Raw genomic sequence first — 15,527 nt, forward strand, 5'->3', positions numbered from 1 at the left:
GATGCTGTGGTAATGCTGAGTGATGCTGTGGTAATGCTGAATGATGCTGTGGTGGCGCTGAGTGAAATGAAATGATTACGCACTTGTATTGCGCACGACTACCCGTAGGCATCTCGGCGCTTGTACGAATACCGCCGAGGAACCCTTCCTGGCCTTTCCCTGTGAGGAGCCCACTCCTGGGCACCCCCAAGGTGAAGTCAGGCATCCTCAGCATTGTTGGGGCCGTTGTAGAGATTAAGCAAGCTATTGCCCAGAGGTGCAGAGTGGGACTCATGATTAGAATAGGCACTGAGGCGAGAATTATCAGGTCCAAGGAAATTGAGCCCGAGACCCGCCAAGGCGGGAATTGAACCCTGGTCCCGGCGAGACTACTGTACCAGGGTCTGCCGCTCTAACCTTTGAGCCACACTTCTCTGAGTGATGCTGTGGTGGTGCTGATTGGTGCTGTGGTGGTGCTGAGTGGTGCTGTGGTGGTGCTGAGTGGTGCTGTGGTGGTGCTGAGTGATGCTGTGGGTTGCTGAGTGATGCTGTGGTGGTGCTGAGTGATGCTGGGGTGGCGCTGAGTGATGCTGTGGTGGTGCTGAGTGGTGCTGTGGTGGTGCTGAGTGATGCAGTGGTGGTACTGCTGTCAACAAAGTTGAATTAGTGGGCACTGGTTAGTAACGCGAATTCCAATTTGTTTCACACACTGCTGCCGCTCGCATCTTCTTTGAAAGAATGTTCTGTAGTTTGAAATGTACACTTTTATTGGGTTCCTTGATCTCTTTCTTGGTGTTGCTGCAGCTTTTGATTACCTTGAAAACATGGACTTTGGTAGCGCATTTTCTAGTAATGCATAGGTTGGATCACTGGTTGGTCGTGTACTACTGAAGTTACATTGGTGAAAGTATGCTATGGTTTTGCACGTACAACGGCTATTTATAGCCTGCTTTCTGCCTCGTGGTTTTACATGTGGGCACATTGTACAATTTGAATAAGAAACAAAATGAAAAAAAACGATTAAACCGCGGCCGCGAAATGAAATGAAAAGCGGCCGCGAAATGAGCAGTCTTTGATGTGCGAGCGAGTGGGAGGGAACACCATATGGGGTGTGATTGAGAAGTAAGCTCAAGCGGGCGTTGGGGAAGCGTCGCGCTTGAGTACCTCACATGCATTGGGGACAATCCTCGCTGGTTTCAAGAGCTTGTTTTGCCTACTATACTCTCGCAGAACAACGCATGCGCGTTGGTTCAGCGAGACCTAAAAAGTGTAAATGGAAAAATAAAGAAATGAAAGAAGAAATTATCTCACAAGCACAGTCACTGAAATGCACTACTGTTTTTAGACAGATATGCACATGTGGTCAGACAAAATGCTGTAACTCGCAGTACAAGAGAGGCAATGGGGTAGACTCACTCCTCCATGCTGTAAGCTGTGTTGAGTGGTAGCAATATGCGAATTTTAACTGAACATGTAAATGTCCAGTATTTGTAAAGCGCAAACAATTACCCGAAGGTGTCAAGGCTCAGGGGGCTATTGGGAAGATTAAGCAAGCTATTGCCCAGAGTCACATGGTGCTGGACTTTTCTGCCGCGGGTGATCGAACCGTGAACCGCCGGGTTACGGAGTCAGTCGCCCTTGCTGCTGCGCCACACCTCTTCCAACATGTAGAGGACAAGTGCAAAATTCACACCACCCTAACTGTGTCGTCCTACACAGCCACCTCCTCCCGTTCCACTGTAGATAGACCAACGATTGGGTAATACAGCACCCACAAGGCTTTGATAATTTGGTGTGTGGCACCAGATCCCATTGGCTCATTTTTCCCTAATTGAATATGTCTTTTTGAAGTCGAACAGAATGTAGGCCTTTTCTCCTTGCTTGCATTAGGACCCACAACATCCTAGTCAGAGCACTGAAGCAGTCTGCACTCGTTGTCCAGAAGCCACAGGCATTATCCACCTTCTGCACTTCAGCAGCAACAGACTGGGATGCCCTAGCATGCTGCCTGGCCACACTTTAAATCAAGAAGACTGCCTTTATTATGTTAGTGTATTAAAGACTGACAAAGGAAATGAAAACTAACAATGCCCAGTAACTATGGTCGTGTACTTACCTAGGTCCCCTATGAATACCACTAAGATACCACCCCCCGGAGGTTCAGGATGTATCCCCCTCCCTCCGAGTCGCACAGGATTGGGAACCACACAGAGTTTGGTATAAAACATTTGGATGAGGAGGGTGTAACACTCCTGGACGTATTTATTAACAATTAAACACACAGTTAAGTTTAATGAACTTTTCATTCCCAAAAAATTACGCAGAAAGTACATTACATTGATAAACACACATTGTTACAGGGACTAACCTTAACATAATCTAATACAGAAGGCACTCCTACCGTAAATCTAACAATGCATGATTTTACTTTCTGCGTGTCCCTTCTAGAGCCTACGGCAAAGTTAACGTCTGGCAGCTTCCTACAGTCCCAGGGTACTATTCCCAATACTACTCCCGTAGAAAGGTTGCGCAGGGGTTACAGCTTATCGGACGGATACTTCCCCCGGGCCCCCCCTACGCCCTGGGCCTTGTACTCCCTTAAGGGGGTTGCAGACTTCTGCATAGCTGCGCCTTGATGCGCATGCGCATGCGGGGGTGGCCCCGGGCCCACTGGGAAGGACGACTCCCCCGGCCCCCGCACCCCGACAGCCTACTTATCAGCTGTCACTACCCCTGGAGTAACATGGTTCTGACCGCTAGGACCGCAGACTAGGCTTACCAATGTTGACCGTACCGCCACAGGCCAGCATAGTTGATCGACTATCTGGCCTCCCCCTCACTCACTAGAAAGGTCCTGTACCGCGCCAAAAGCTCTCGACCCAGGCTAAGACGTCATCCATAAAAGCGTGATTCCCCTTATGCGAGAGGTGCACCCCATCCAGTAGGAAGAACTGCTCCCCCCTGATATACCTGTGCCCTATGGTTTTAAGTCTCGGGGTCCCTGAACAGTTTATCAAATTTATTGTTGAGCCGCTTTACCGCATGATTCAACGCCTTGACCGATTCACCCCCCCTCCACTGGAACCTCGGAATCATGTGGGACCAGGCAATACCTGAATGGAGACACTGTTTAGCTAGCCACCCAACCTCCGTGAGCAATTGCCACCCAGATCTCATGGTTTTCTTGGTGTGAAGAGTGAACTTCTGCCACCACATTTGTTGTTACTCTGTTGCCCGCCGTTCCATTTTCCACCGATATGTTCTTCTGGTTGAGCGCAGTAGATGCAGACCTCTCCCCTGAGTCACAGGATGAAGAAGCTGAAAGCAACGTGGAGAAAAAGCCAAGTCAATGCTGTGTCATGCTGGCCTCCACGCGTAACTACTACAATTGCACGAAATTACTGTGAATTTAGTGCCCGCCCTCCCCTGCCTCTGAGTAACAGGATAAACAGGGGGCACAGCCACCCGTGCCACATGATATTTGCGCCCGGGCTTAGAGCATGTGCAGCCGCATATACCTCTTGTAACAATTGGAGGACCAGCTCCCAATCCTTTTGACCCTTTAACCACCCAGCCCCATTGCCGCAGCTTCGGCGGCTGCACCTATCCTAAATGAATGGGTGCCGAATTTCCTACCGTCCAACCCTGCCTTTTCCAATGCCAGGAGCATCACCCTCTTGAACTGGAACACCGTGAGCGGTAGCCCATCTCCGTGAATCAACAGTGGTCCCCCCAAGACCTTAAATCCCTGGGCCATGAAGACCTCCAAACTGTACACAGGACAGCACGATGTGTCCCCGCCCTGCGCAGCACTACACTGTCCCCTTTACCTTCCTGATCAGTTTTTGATTTAACGAGGGATATCATTACAGAATCCTTCCCTATCTTTACATGCCCTGTCTGGAGACCGCCTAGCCAATCCCTCTTGTTCTTCCCAACCAGTTCAGTTATTCTGAATGTGCCGTACAAAGCCAGGCAGAATGCCGCTTGAAAAAGGACTGTCTCACTGTGTAAGGCACAAACCATTGGCAATGTCCCCAACAACTTGCCCAATGTCTCCAACCCTATGGGTCTCCTGACATCAGGACGCCCTCCTTGCAGACGCTGCCAACCCTTAAGTGCCTGGTGAACTATGAAGTGCTTTGTAGGGTCCCTGCCCCCATTAATCTTTGCAAAACAGGATATAGCCGTGATATGTCTCCTCGCACTTGCCACTGTGCGCCCTTGCTCCCACATGAAAGCCAAATATGCCTCCACTGATTCGTGGTCCTGCCATTTGGTTTCCCACTGCTCCCCTAAGAAAAGACAAAAAGCACCAAACGCCTCTTCGTAGGCAGTTCTTGTTCTCGGCGCTAAACTTGCTGCCACGAGGTGCGATAGTGTTGGGCACCAAGCAGCCAAAGCTGTTCTGGGAAGGGTGTATGATGGGCTGCTGCCTTCGGGATATGCGCTCTGAATGCCTGCATTTTAAAATGAGATAATGCGTCAGCTGCATGGTTCAACACTCCCGGTACATGTTTGGCTCTGAATATAACATTCAATCTCATGCACTGTAACACAATCTCTTTCAGCAGGCGGACTAACATACTGCATTTCACAGTTTGATTGTTGATGCATTCCACAACCGCCATATTGTCAGACCAGAATATCACTGACTGATTTCTCAATGCCTCCGTCCAGACGGACAGTGCCACTAAGATTGGGAAAAGCTCCAGGAAACTTATGTTATTGGTGAGCCCGGAGCCTCTCCACCAGTCGGGCCAGCGCTGTGCCACCCAATCGCACCCCAAAATGGCCCGAAATCTTCGCTGCCAGCAGCGTCGGTCATCAGGCCCAACTCTGGCTGGACACGGGCGGGCCGGGCCAAACCACCATGCCATTAAAATCACACAAGAATGCCTTTCATATCCGCATGTTTTGCCTCACCTCGCTGGACAGTCTGGTGCGGTGATGTTTCTCTCTAAGGCCCGACATGGCGTGTGTGATTGAGCGAGAAAAGTGCCCGCCATTGGGATAATACGGAAAGCAAAATTCAACTGCCCTACCACTTGCTGCAACTGGTGTAGTGTAACTTTCGGTTTGGCAAGGCAATGCTCCAGCGCAGCCCCAAAACCTCTGACTTTGTCGCTCAGCAATCTAGACACCCCCTGCACCGAATCCAACTCAATTCCCAGGAATTTGATTGTGGTGGTTGGGCCCACTGTCTTACCAGGTGCCAATGGCACCCCAAATTCTTGCATGAGGGAGCAGAAACCTTCCAGGGCCTTCCCGCATTCTTCAGAACCTGGAGTCCCCAAAAACAGAAAGTCATCCAAATAATGGAGCACCCCCTGATGGCCTGAGACCCTCCTGAAAGCTCATTCCAAAAAGGAGCTGAATTTCTCAAAGTAAGCACAAGATACTGAGCAACCCATTGACATACACTTGTCTAGGTAGTACTTGCCCTGAAACTGAAAACCCAGCAGGTGAAAATTGGCGGGGTGGACAGGCAGTAGCCTGAAAGCGGATTCAATGTCAGATTTTGCTAGCATATCCCCTCACCCTAACATCGTAAGCATGCCCACTGCCTGGTCAAAGGATGCATATTTCGAACTACACAGAGCATCCGCGATGGCGTCGTTCACTGAACTGCCCCTTGGCGCGGATAGGTTGTGAATCAATCTGAATTCCCCTGGTGCCTATTTAGGTACCAGCATGAGGGGGGAGCATACAAAATCTTCCATTGGGATCTCAGTGAACGGTCCTGCCACACTCCCCAGCCTCACCTCCTTTTGAATCTTCGACATTGCTGTGTGCAAGTTGGACCTAACAGACAGCTGATTCCTACAGTGTTGCACTCCGCTGTGTCCCTGTGCTGGTATCCTGAAACCCTCGACAAAACCCTCTTGATCGTCCTGGCTGTCTCAGTGCAATTGTACTGCTCCAACCAAAGGGATCATGGCGCCAACGTTAACTGGAGATCCGGCCTTCCTCAATGCTGACTCGTTAATTCTGCTTCTTTCCCACTTTATCCCTGGATTTCTTGTTACACTTGGACTCGGGGTGAGATGCATTTCCACAGTACCCACAAGAGTGCTTGAATTTACACGTGCCAGGTGCCCTGCTGCAAGTGCGTTTGTTGAAGTCAAAACAGACTCCCTTTTTTCCGCTGGTCCCTGCCTTGGATGTATTCCCCCCCGCACTACCGGTGGGGTTTGCTCTAAAGGGCTGGGACCGTCCGCCGTCCGCAATTGGACCCCGCACATTATCGCCCTAGCCCTGCACCAAGTGTTTCAAATGGATGAACATGTCTGTCTGGTCCCATTTTAACGTTGGGTCCTGCGCCCTCGCCCTCATAAAATCTTTGTCATAGTCCTTCCACCCTTCGCCACCCTTTGTCGCATGGGCGAGCGTAATCCTATTTTGATAGGTAGCCATTTGTAGGCTCATCTCTGGAAAACATTCCAGCATGACCGCCATGAAGGTGGAAAACCCCTGTATCCAGTTCGCCAAGCTATCTTCTACCCTATATTTCAGTAGGATGTTGGCCCATTCCCTGTGATGAGTCCACTACTTGTTTTTCCTGGCCTCCTCCCTCTCTTCCTCAACAATCAGGAGGGAAAACATATTAACGCATTTCCCCTTCCATATTTTCTCCTTAGTCTCTGCGGAGAGATGCCTCCCCAAACGTTCCCGCCCGAGCGAAGCTCGCCCACACCCAGAGGCGCTAAATTGACATTGGTACCTGCCGGTGCTGCCGCATCAGCCTTCTTGGGCACCTCCGGGTCCTTCTTGCCGCCGCTCGCTACCGGGTTGCTTTCACCACTGGACGCCGTTCTAGCCTCCATGGGTTTCACCCCTGACGGGCCCGCTATGTCATTGGGAAAAGGGATTATGGGTGCCGGTGTCGCGTTCCCCGCCGGTACTGCCGGCGCTACTATGCTAATATCGCTGGGAACCGGTACTGTGGGTGCGGGTATCATGTTCCCTACCGGTATCGCCGGTGCCTCCTTCGGTAGGCCTGTGCCCAATTCAGCCAGCAACCACTGTGCCCTCTCCGTCACATCCCCCGCGGATACCCCTGCTGCATGCGGCCAGTTACCCACCTTTTCCAGCCACGGCAAGACTGACCGCCATGTCCGGATCTGGGGTGTTCGCCCCCGCCCCCCTGTGGGGGCACAGGAACTATGGCCGGACCCTCTGGAAGGTCCGTTAGGTCCTGAAGAATTGCTATGATTGCAAGAAACATGTCGACCTGATCAGAGGGTTGTAGGTACTTTGCTGGGAATCTCCCAGCACGTATCTCCCCTCCCACCCTTTTAACCAAGAGAGACAGCCACGTTAATAAAGGTCCTTGTGGATTGTCCCACCTTTTTTAATTCACCACCACTTCACGACTACACTTTCACTGCCCTCTCACACGCATGCACCATATGGCTGGAACAAAAGATCTCCGATAAAGAGCCCTTTCGCGGGTGCCCGTCAGACATTGCAGCGCCAGTCTGACGAGGAGCAGAACCCATATGATGAAGCATGACACCTAGCTTTCTGGGTGTGTGAGGGTTTTAGTTCCAAAAAGGGAATCCCCCCTCCCTTTACTCCACCCTCTACGCCAAAACACACACTCCTCCATAGCCCTATCGGGAAACTTTGTACCCATCTTTTGTTATTAGTTGTTCGGACATGTACACTGGACCCCGTTAAATATTGTCCACCTATGGTTTCTACCCTTGTTGCAAGTCATACGCACTGCCCACAACAGTTTCTTTGGTCCTTGCTTACAATTTAAACCACTGGCTTTTGACAGTTGTACGTTCTCCTTGATCACCCTATTCAACCTCTCCACATGGCCATTGCTCCTAGGGTAATATCTATTTTATGCCCATAAATTCCATAAACTCCCTGAATTGTCTTGAAGTGAATTTGCATCCATTGTCGGAAAGTACCTCACCAGGAACCCCTTCCCATGCAAATGATTCAAGAAATTCAATGACACAAATAGCTGTGGGCGTGTTCACAAACTTGACCTCTGGCCAGCGGCTGCAGTATTCCACAAAGACTATGCCATACTCAGGAACACCACTGACAGATAGAGACATGGGACCTCTGATATCAATGGTAAGTTTGGCAAGTTTGGACCAGGCCTCAGTGGACACCTCAGCCGCTTATAATGGGCTGGGCACGGTTACCTGTGACTTGTCGCTAACAGCACAGAACATGCAATCCCTCACAAAAGTATTCAAGCTGCCTGTCCAAACCTGGCGACCAGAAATTATCCCTGATTCTCGTCTTCATGGCATGCATGCCAATGTAACCCTTGTGAGCTAATGTAAGAAGTTTATTCTGCATAGCTTAAGGGATGACACGTAAATAAGCTTGATACAATAATCCATTAACAACAGACAACTCTTCAAAAACGTGTTTGAATTTACTGAGAGAGCTGTCCCTAAAATAGCTTCCCGACCATCCTATATGCACCAGGCTCATGACCTTCTTAATTTCTTCATCCATCACATGAGCACATCTCTACTCCTGTTCCAACAAGGCACCATTAGAATTACATACAGTATGGCAGATAATCTCAGAGTAAAAACACTTTTCTTCTTCCCCACCTCCATTTGCCTCACAACTGGGTAACCTAGACAGACAATCTGCTAACAGGTTCTTCTTGCCAGGGATATATTCAACATTGAAATTGTGCTCCAAAAGTCTGTATTGCCCAATGGCAATCCTAGGGGTCGCCTTCTCACCACTCTTTGCAGTGAATAGCTGAACTAAAGGCTTGTAATCTACCCTTACTGTAAATTTTGAACTCCATAGGCAATGTTTAAAATGGACAATGCCCCACCAGCAGAATAATGCTTTGCATTCCACAACAGAAAATGTTGCCCCTGCTCCTCTTAAACCTCTAGATGTGAAAGCTATCACTTCAACCTATTCCCCTATGTGTTGCACCGCGCGGTGCCTGCCGCTTTGTTTATGCAAATGCTGAAATGCATTTCTAGCATTGTGGCGGGCGGTACTGAGAGCACCGCCCGCCACAATGCTAGAAATGCAGGATGTGCCCGCCACTGTGGCGGGCACATCCTAATGCCCCCCACGGGACCTCCGCCCTTATGGCGGGCGGTCCCAATCCCCGTCAGGATAGCGGGAGGGCAAAGTCCGAACCACTTTCCACCCTTGAGAGTAGATATCATTTTGATAATGTTGGGCAAAGGGTGTGGATCTACTACCCATACGTGCTGGTTTAGATCACGTAAACCAACACACATGCGAAGAGCCCCATTGACTTTCTTGGCCAGAACAATTTGGGAAACCCAATCTGATGGCTCGATTGGTTCTATTACATTGCTAGCACACAACTTTTTCAATTCTTTCTTTAACTCATCACGTAAAATCAAAGGCACTCTACGGACCTTGTGCACAACAGCTTCCACCCCATCGACCAACCTTATTTTGTTCTTTAATCCCTTAAAAATACCTAGTTCCCTTTTGAAAACTCCTGGATATGTTTACTCCCATGATTCTTCTTTGATAGTTTGAACACAAATAAATTCTTTCTTCCATATCACCTGATTGGGATCATTGGGGTCCAGTACAATACCCAGATTGCCTTGATCATGCCACCCCAACAAATTAGCATCCTCCTTAGCTAAATACTCTACTTCTCGGTATTTACTGTGTTTGAAACATAAATTAGCTTTGAATTCATCTACTACTTCAATAGTTTTCCTCCATATCCAACGGGTCATATAACCGAATGTTTCAAGGTAATCCCCTGAATTTGGAACAAATCCTCCCACTCTCTTTCGCTTATTAGGGTAAACGGAGAACCAGATTCTGCCAATACCTTGACATCCACCCCACTGATGTTCACTATGCACAATGGAATTTTTTATTCCTTGCAGAGAGCACTAGCCGTGCCCGTGATGTGAGATTGCTCTTGAGATTCCCTAATGGAGAAGATCTGTTCTTCACTTGACGATGACTCTCCTTCTGTACAATGTTCTACATTGAGTACTTTCTTTGAGGAATCTGCGTTGAATGACCTTTTGCTGGTTGATCTGCAAACTTTTGCAAAATGACCTTGTTTGTAACACTTTGCAAATTTTTTGTCCGTGGCAGAACACACTCTGGCGTTTCCGAGATGAGAAGAACTGCCACACCGGTAACACTCCTATCAGTTATGTGTAGGTTTCGAGACATTTTTCTTATTTCCATTGTTCCATTCAAGGTGTAGCTTATCCTTTGGTTCTTGTATTTACTTTTGACTGCTATACGCCATCAGAATGTGTTTTTGAGTCTGAAGTCGCCATTTGTACTAAATATGACGTTGTGCTTTCAATCCTGGTTGCTATTTCCAAGGCCTTTTGCAAAATCAAATCAGGCTTGGACAGTAAAGCCTCATGAACTTTTTTATTACTACTTTTCTCCACCAATTGACCCCTTATCATTTCTTCTGCAAAGGTTTTATATTCGCAAGAAAAAGCCAAAATACGCAGTGCACCAACATAGCTGGATGCCGATTCTCCTGGTAATTGTGCTCTTTTGTAGAATTTATGTCTCTCCAACGTTACATTTTTGCATGCTTTAAATCGCATGCTTTAAATCTTGTATCTAAGGACTTGATGGCTGCAGCGGAATCATCCTCCATGCCATCACCTTCACCTTCAACTAACAAAACAACAATCTTAGGAATGTGTTTCAGAATGCTGCGACCTTCTGAACTTAAACAGTGTCTTAGAATTGTGTACTTTTTTTTGTGTGTGAAAGATTCGCCCTTAAGAGCATCAAGGTATGCTTCGAATCCATCATTCCATCTTTCCCAATCAGCTTCTGGAGACGCATGATTAGGAAGAAATACAGCAGCTGGCATTATTGTTTCTTGCATGTTATTAATATGGTTAAGAACAAAAATTCTAACTTGTTTAAATCCCAAAACCTTTTTTTTTTTACATCACATTAGTATATGAATTTGTTTGAGGTTACTTAGCAGATTTGGCTGAAAATGTGTTTAAACCAATGTTTGTTTTTTGTGTGGGGAACTGGTGAGTGGTGACCGATAATTATTATTTCTTCTTCTTTCCTTTTATTTTCTTTCCAGGAAACTGTAATTTGTTTTCCTGTAAGGGGATACTGGTCGCCAATGAACAGATCAGGCTTGAAGGTAAGGAGCAAGTTACTTTATTCAGACCAGCAGGAATATCACAGCCATCTCACCACAGCAAACTTTCACCTCCCAACTCCTGTATTCCAGAACCCAATACACCACATTCCACCAAAGCCCCAGCACGCGACCACGAAGGATAATGTGACCTAACATATTACAATGCAGTCTCTACCCAGACTGCAATGTTACCACTCGTTCCTTTACGATGCAAGTAGTTACAATGACTTGCCCTTAGGGAGTGCTGGACTTTTGAATAGTGTAACCTACTATTTCAACTCCAATCTACCCAACAGTAGGGAAGATGTTGGACTTAAAATCCAACACCAGTCTAACAACGCGCCCCTTAAAGCAAATCACTGTAACAACTTGTGTGGTAAAGGAACTTGTAGTAAAGTCACAGTCAGGGTAGTGAGTGTGCTGTAAAGGCAGCCCATGGTAACAACTGCGTGGTAAAGGATGTTTCCCATGTAAGATCATTCACCTTGAGTTTATGAGATTCCTGTTTTTCTACCACCATTTTCTTTCTTAGAGATTGGATTTGGTGTAAAGTTCCAATCTCTTCCTATCCCTACTGAGGAAATAATAAATATTCTAAACTTAAGTTAACAATACCGTAAAAGACATCAAATACAAGTGATTATGTTCTGTCAATGTTCATAAATCCTGTGCCTATTTTCCTTCTCCCAGTCTTTAAAACCACTCCCTGCACCGTTTGGTCTTCGTTTCTGACTGGAGCAGTTGACTTAGGGGCCCATTAGGATGGCGGGCGGATTGCCCCCGCCAGGCTGGCAGTAGCCACCGCCGGCCTGGCGGGGGCAATCCGCCCGCCATGTTCACCTAAATGACCCCCACCATATTAGCATGGCGGGGGGGACCGCGGCGGACGGAAAGACCGCCGCTTTTCCGCCGACCGGGGCGGAAAAGGTCTAATATGGTGGCGCCACAGTGGCGGGCGCATCCTAATGCCCCCCATGGGACCCCCATACTTATGGCGGGCGGTCCCAATAAACTATAGGATGGCGGGCGGACTAAGTCCGCCCGCCATCCTAATGACCCCCTTGGTAGCTACAGAGGTGCACCGGGAATGGAGTGGATATGGAGCCCATTCATAACTCCTCCGAAGGGACAAGCAGAACTAGAATTTTACTGACTATTTTTAGTTAAAAAGTTGTAGACAAAACAGAGTTTCTTGAAACTACTGTAGATGTAGCGCACATAATTTATTAGAGAATTATTATGCAACATTACAACAAATTTACGTGAGATTGCATGGAATCACGCGAGGAGCATAACCCATGCAAAGTTAATCTGAAGATGCCTTTTGCACAAAGAAAATAGCACTAAATGCAACAGAACACGAACAGCTGCAGCTCACGCTTGCTACGTTCTTTGTTCCTGTGCTTCTGTGGTAAGATTTTTGTGCTAAATTACTCATAATTACATGAATGGGCATAATTGCAATATTTTTTATTGTTTCACTTCAAAAGAGTAACACAAAATTACAGAAAATACTCAGATTACTCAGGCATAATACAAATTTCACCCATGCCTACAAATTACTCATAATTACATGGACAGATGTAATCACAACATTTTCAGTAATATTGCATCAAAAGAGTAATGCAAAATTACCAACATGACTCAAATTACTCCAGTGTAAATAAAATATTTACCCAGGCCTCCTTGAAACCAGTAGAGCGACCATAATGTCCCTCTGCTGGTCTTAAAATATGTAACTTCAACATATGTGTCTTCGACCCTTACGCATGCATTGGGTAAAATAAAAATCTTGGATAAAGCAATTCAACGCTTATTATGAAGATGCAGAACCAGCTGGTCAACAAAATGGTATCTTTTATGAAACTTAAGCATGACATTTCCCCACCTTCGATCAGGAATCTGTGATTTACAAGTAATTAAACCAAGCTGTCAGATTTTACAGAGCATGTACTCATGTCAAGAATAAACATTCCTGACACGTGGACTCTGTTGCTCTCAAGTGACAAGACATTAATTAAAGCTTCACATTTTTTACAGAATATTGCCCAATCAATCCAAATCACAAGCTCTTCCTTTGCACAGAATAAAGAACTAGAAACATCAGTCTCTAAAGCTCTAAATGTAATAGTCCTAAAAAAGAAATACTTACATAGAACCAAGATGACAATCAGCATACAATCAGTATAAAGCTTATTTTTTAAGAACGCAGTTCTGCTGTCATCATAAACCAGGAGGTAGAAAGGAAATGTTGATGGGAAATAAGTATAGAAACACAAAAAGATGATGGACAGAATACTGAACATTGTCAAACACTCGCCCCCAGTCACAGATCTAGGTTAAATCCCTCTTTGTTTTGCTCACCATGCCACCCCTGTTTGAACCCAACCCTACGCATATCAGTCTTGAACCTGCTCCCCATGGGAACAGTCCAGCCCAAACTGCCAGGCCCTCCCTGGAGCAGAAAACAAGCATCCTGAGACCAGTTTCGGAGTATCACCCCTTCTCAGTCAGGCTTTCTTTAATCCAGTGGCATAGCGAGCACGGGATCCATGTCGGGATGTACTTTTCCCACTTAGGGTGACTATAGCAACACAAAAAGATGTTGCACGAAATGGTGAATATTGTCAAACACTCACCCCCAGTCACATATCTTGGTAAAATCAATCGATGTGTTGCTCACCATGCCATCAGTTTCAACCTAGCCATATGCAAATCAGTCTTGACCATGCTCCCCATGGGAACAGTCCAGTCTGACTGCCAGGGCAGGTCCTCCCTGGAGCAGAAAACAAGCATACTGGGACCAGTTTTGGGGTATCACCACTTATCAGCTGTAAATAAGTTAAATATGGGGCTTTATTGTTTGGCTATCTGAAGAAAAAGTAAAAAAAGAATACTCTTATTTAACATAACACTATGCAGCAAGACAACTTGCTGCTCTTTGTGAAAAGGAGAGGGCAGGAATGCACCAAATTTCCCAGGCGCATTCCTGCTCTCTGCCACCGCAGGTGCACAATCTGCTGCCAAGAGCCAACGCAGGCACCATTTCACCATGGCGCAATTGTGCCTGCGTTACAAGCAGGATTGTTTTGTGAAGGAGGGGACACCTTCCTGCACAAACATAATCCTTTGAGGCATTTTCCTCTTCCTAAGTGTGCTGCTGAATGCAAATCATATTTCTCCTCGTTGCACCTTGTTGGACCCGGCCTCATGGCGTGGTCCTACCCCTCCCGCATGGCGGGCCCCGGACGACACCAGCCCTCCTCCGGACCTCGGGCGGCCCCTTCGGCCCGACCTCGCACGCCCCAACACCACCGATCCGGCTGCCATCCCGGCTCCCCATCACCAGCCTGGCTCCTGCGTAGGCCTATCACGACCTAAGCACGAGGCCATGCCCGACTCCATCTTGGGTCCCCCACGTCACGACCACGTGGCCTCGGCCCAGGCCCAGACCCCAGCGAAGCCCCGACATCGAGGCACCAAGATCCTCCCAGGTGGTCGAGTGGCCACTCGACAGATCCCGGAGGAAGAGGAGTTTCGATGGCCCTCCAGCCGTCCCCGGACGCCTGGTATCGATCGCCCTCCGGCCTCCCTGGGCGCTGGCTCCACCCCCCTGCTGGGTGTCTGGACACCATCATCCCGGCCCCTCTAACCCCCAGGCGAGAGGGTCCGGACATCAAAGGACCTCCGTCCTATATCTGGGCCAGCCCCGGAGTAGGACGTCAGTTGTATCCTGGACTGGAAGCCCTACTGACGCTGTCACGGCCGACACCAGACGAACTCATCCTTCCTGTAACCCGACGTCCATCTGAGAGCCTGCTGGCGCTGCCGCGGCCTACCTTGCTGAACCATCTGAGAGCCTGCTGGCGCTGCCGCGGCCTACTTTGCTGAACCATCTGAGAGCCTGCTGGCGCTGCCGCGGCCTACCTTGCTGAACCATCCGAGAGCCTGCTGGCGCTGCCGCGGCCTACCTTGCTGAGCCATTCGAGAGCCTGCTGGCGCTCACAGAGAGTGATTCACTCACTACCAAGAGAAACCCACTGCGACCATGAGCACAGAATTCCAGAAAGAGAAAATGGAAGACTACAGTCACAAGGAGCTAAAGCAATTCTGCAAAGACCTAGGCATGGCTACCTCTGGCTTAAGCACCAAAGAAGACTTTAAATCGGCCCTACAGACCTGGGTGGACGCCGGAGAGGCGCCACCTCCGAGTGAAGATAACCCGGGCCCGAACGGACGCCCGGAGGCTGAGGTGAACCCAGCGGGAGGGGGACCCGCAACCCCAAACACGGGCCTCTCCCCCGAAGATGCCCGAGAACGAGAGAGGAACCGGCTCCACGAGTTGGATCTGGCTCGACTCCGACAAGAAGGAGAAATCCAACTGGCAGAAAGGAAGCTAGCC

The 15,527-nt window shown here is 48.3% G+C and overlaps 1 long non-coding RNA gene across 1 annotated transcript in view; it reads left to right on the forward strand.

Annotated features, from left to right (window-relative positions):
* The window catches only part of LOC144824931 (uncharacterized), a 336,736-nt gene that overhangs the window by 25,757 nt on the left and 295,452 nt on the right, over positions 1–15,527 (forward strand). Inside the window, exon 2 of the long non-coding RNA XR_013609186.1 lies at positions 11,063–11,125. This is a non-coding gene — a long non-coding RNA (uncharacterized LOC144824931). The remainder of the gene's footprint in view (positions 1–11,062; positions 11,126–15,527) is intronic.

The sequence above is a fragment of the Lissotriton helveticus genome, chromosome 3_1, assembly GCF_964261635.1.
Source record: "Lissotriton helveticus chromosome 3_1, aLisHel1.1, whole genome shotgun sequence".
Lineage (NCBI taxonomy): Eukaryota > Metazoa > Chordata > Amphibia > Caudata > Salamandridae > Lissotriton > Lissotriton helveticus.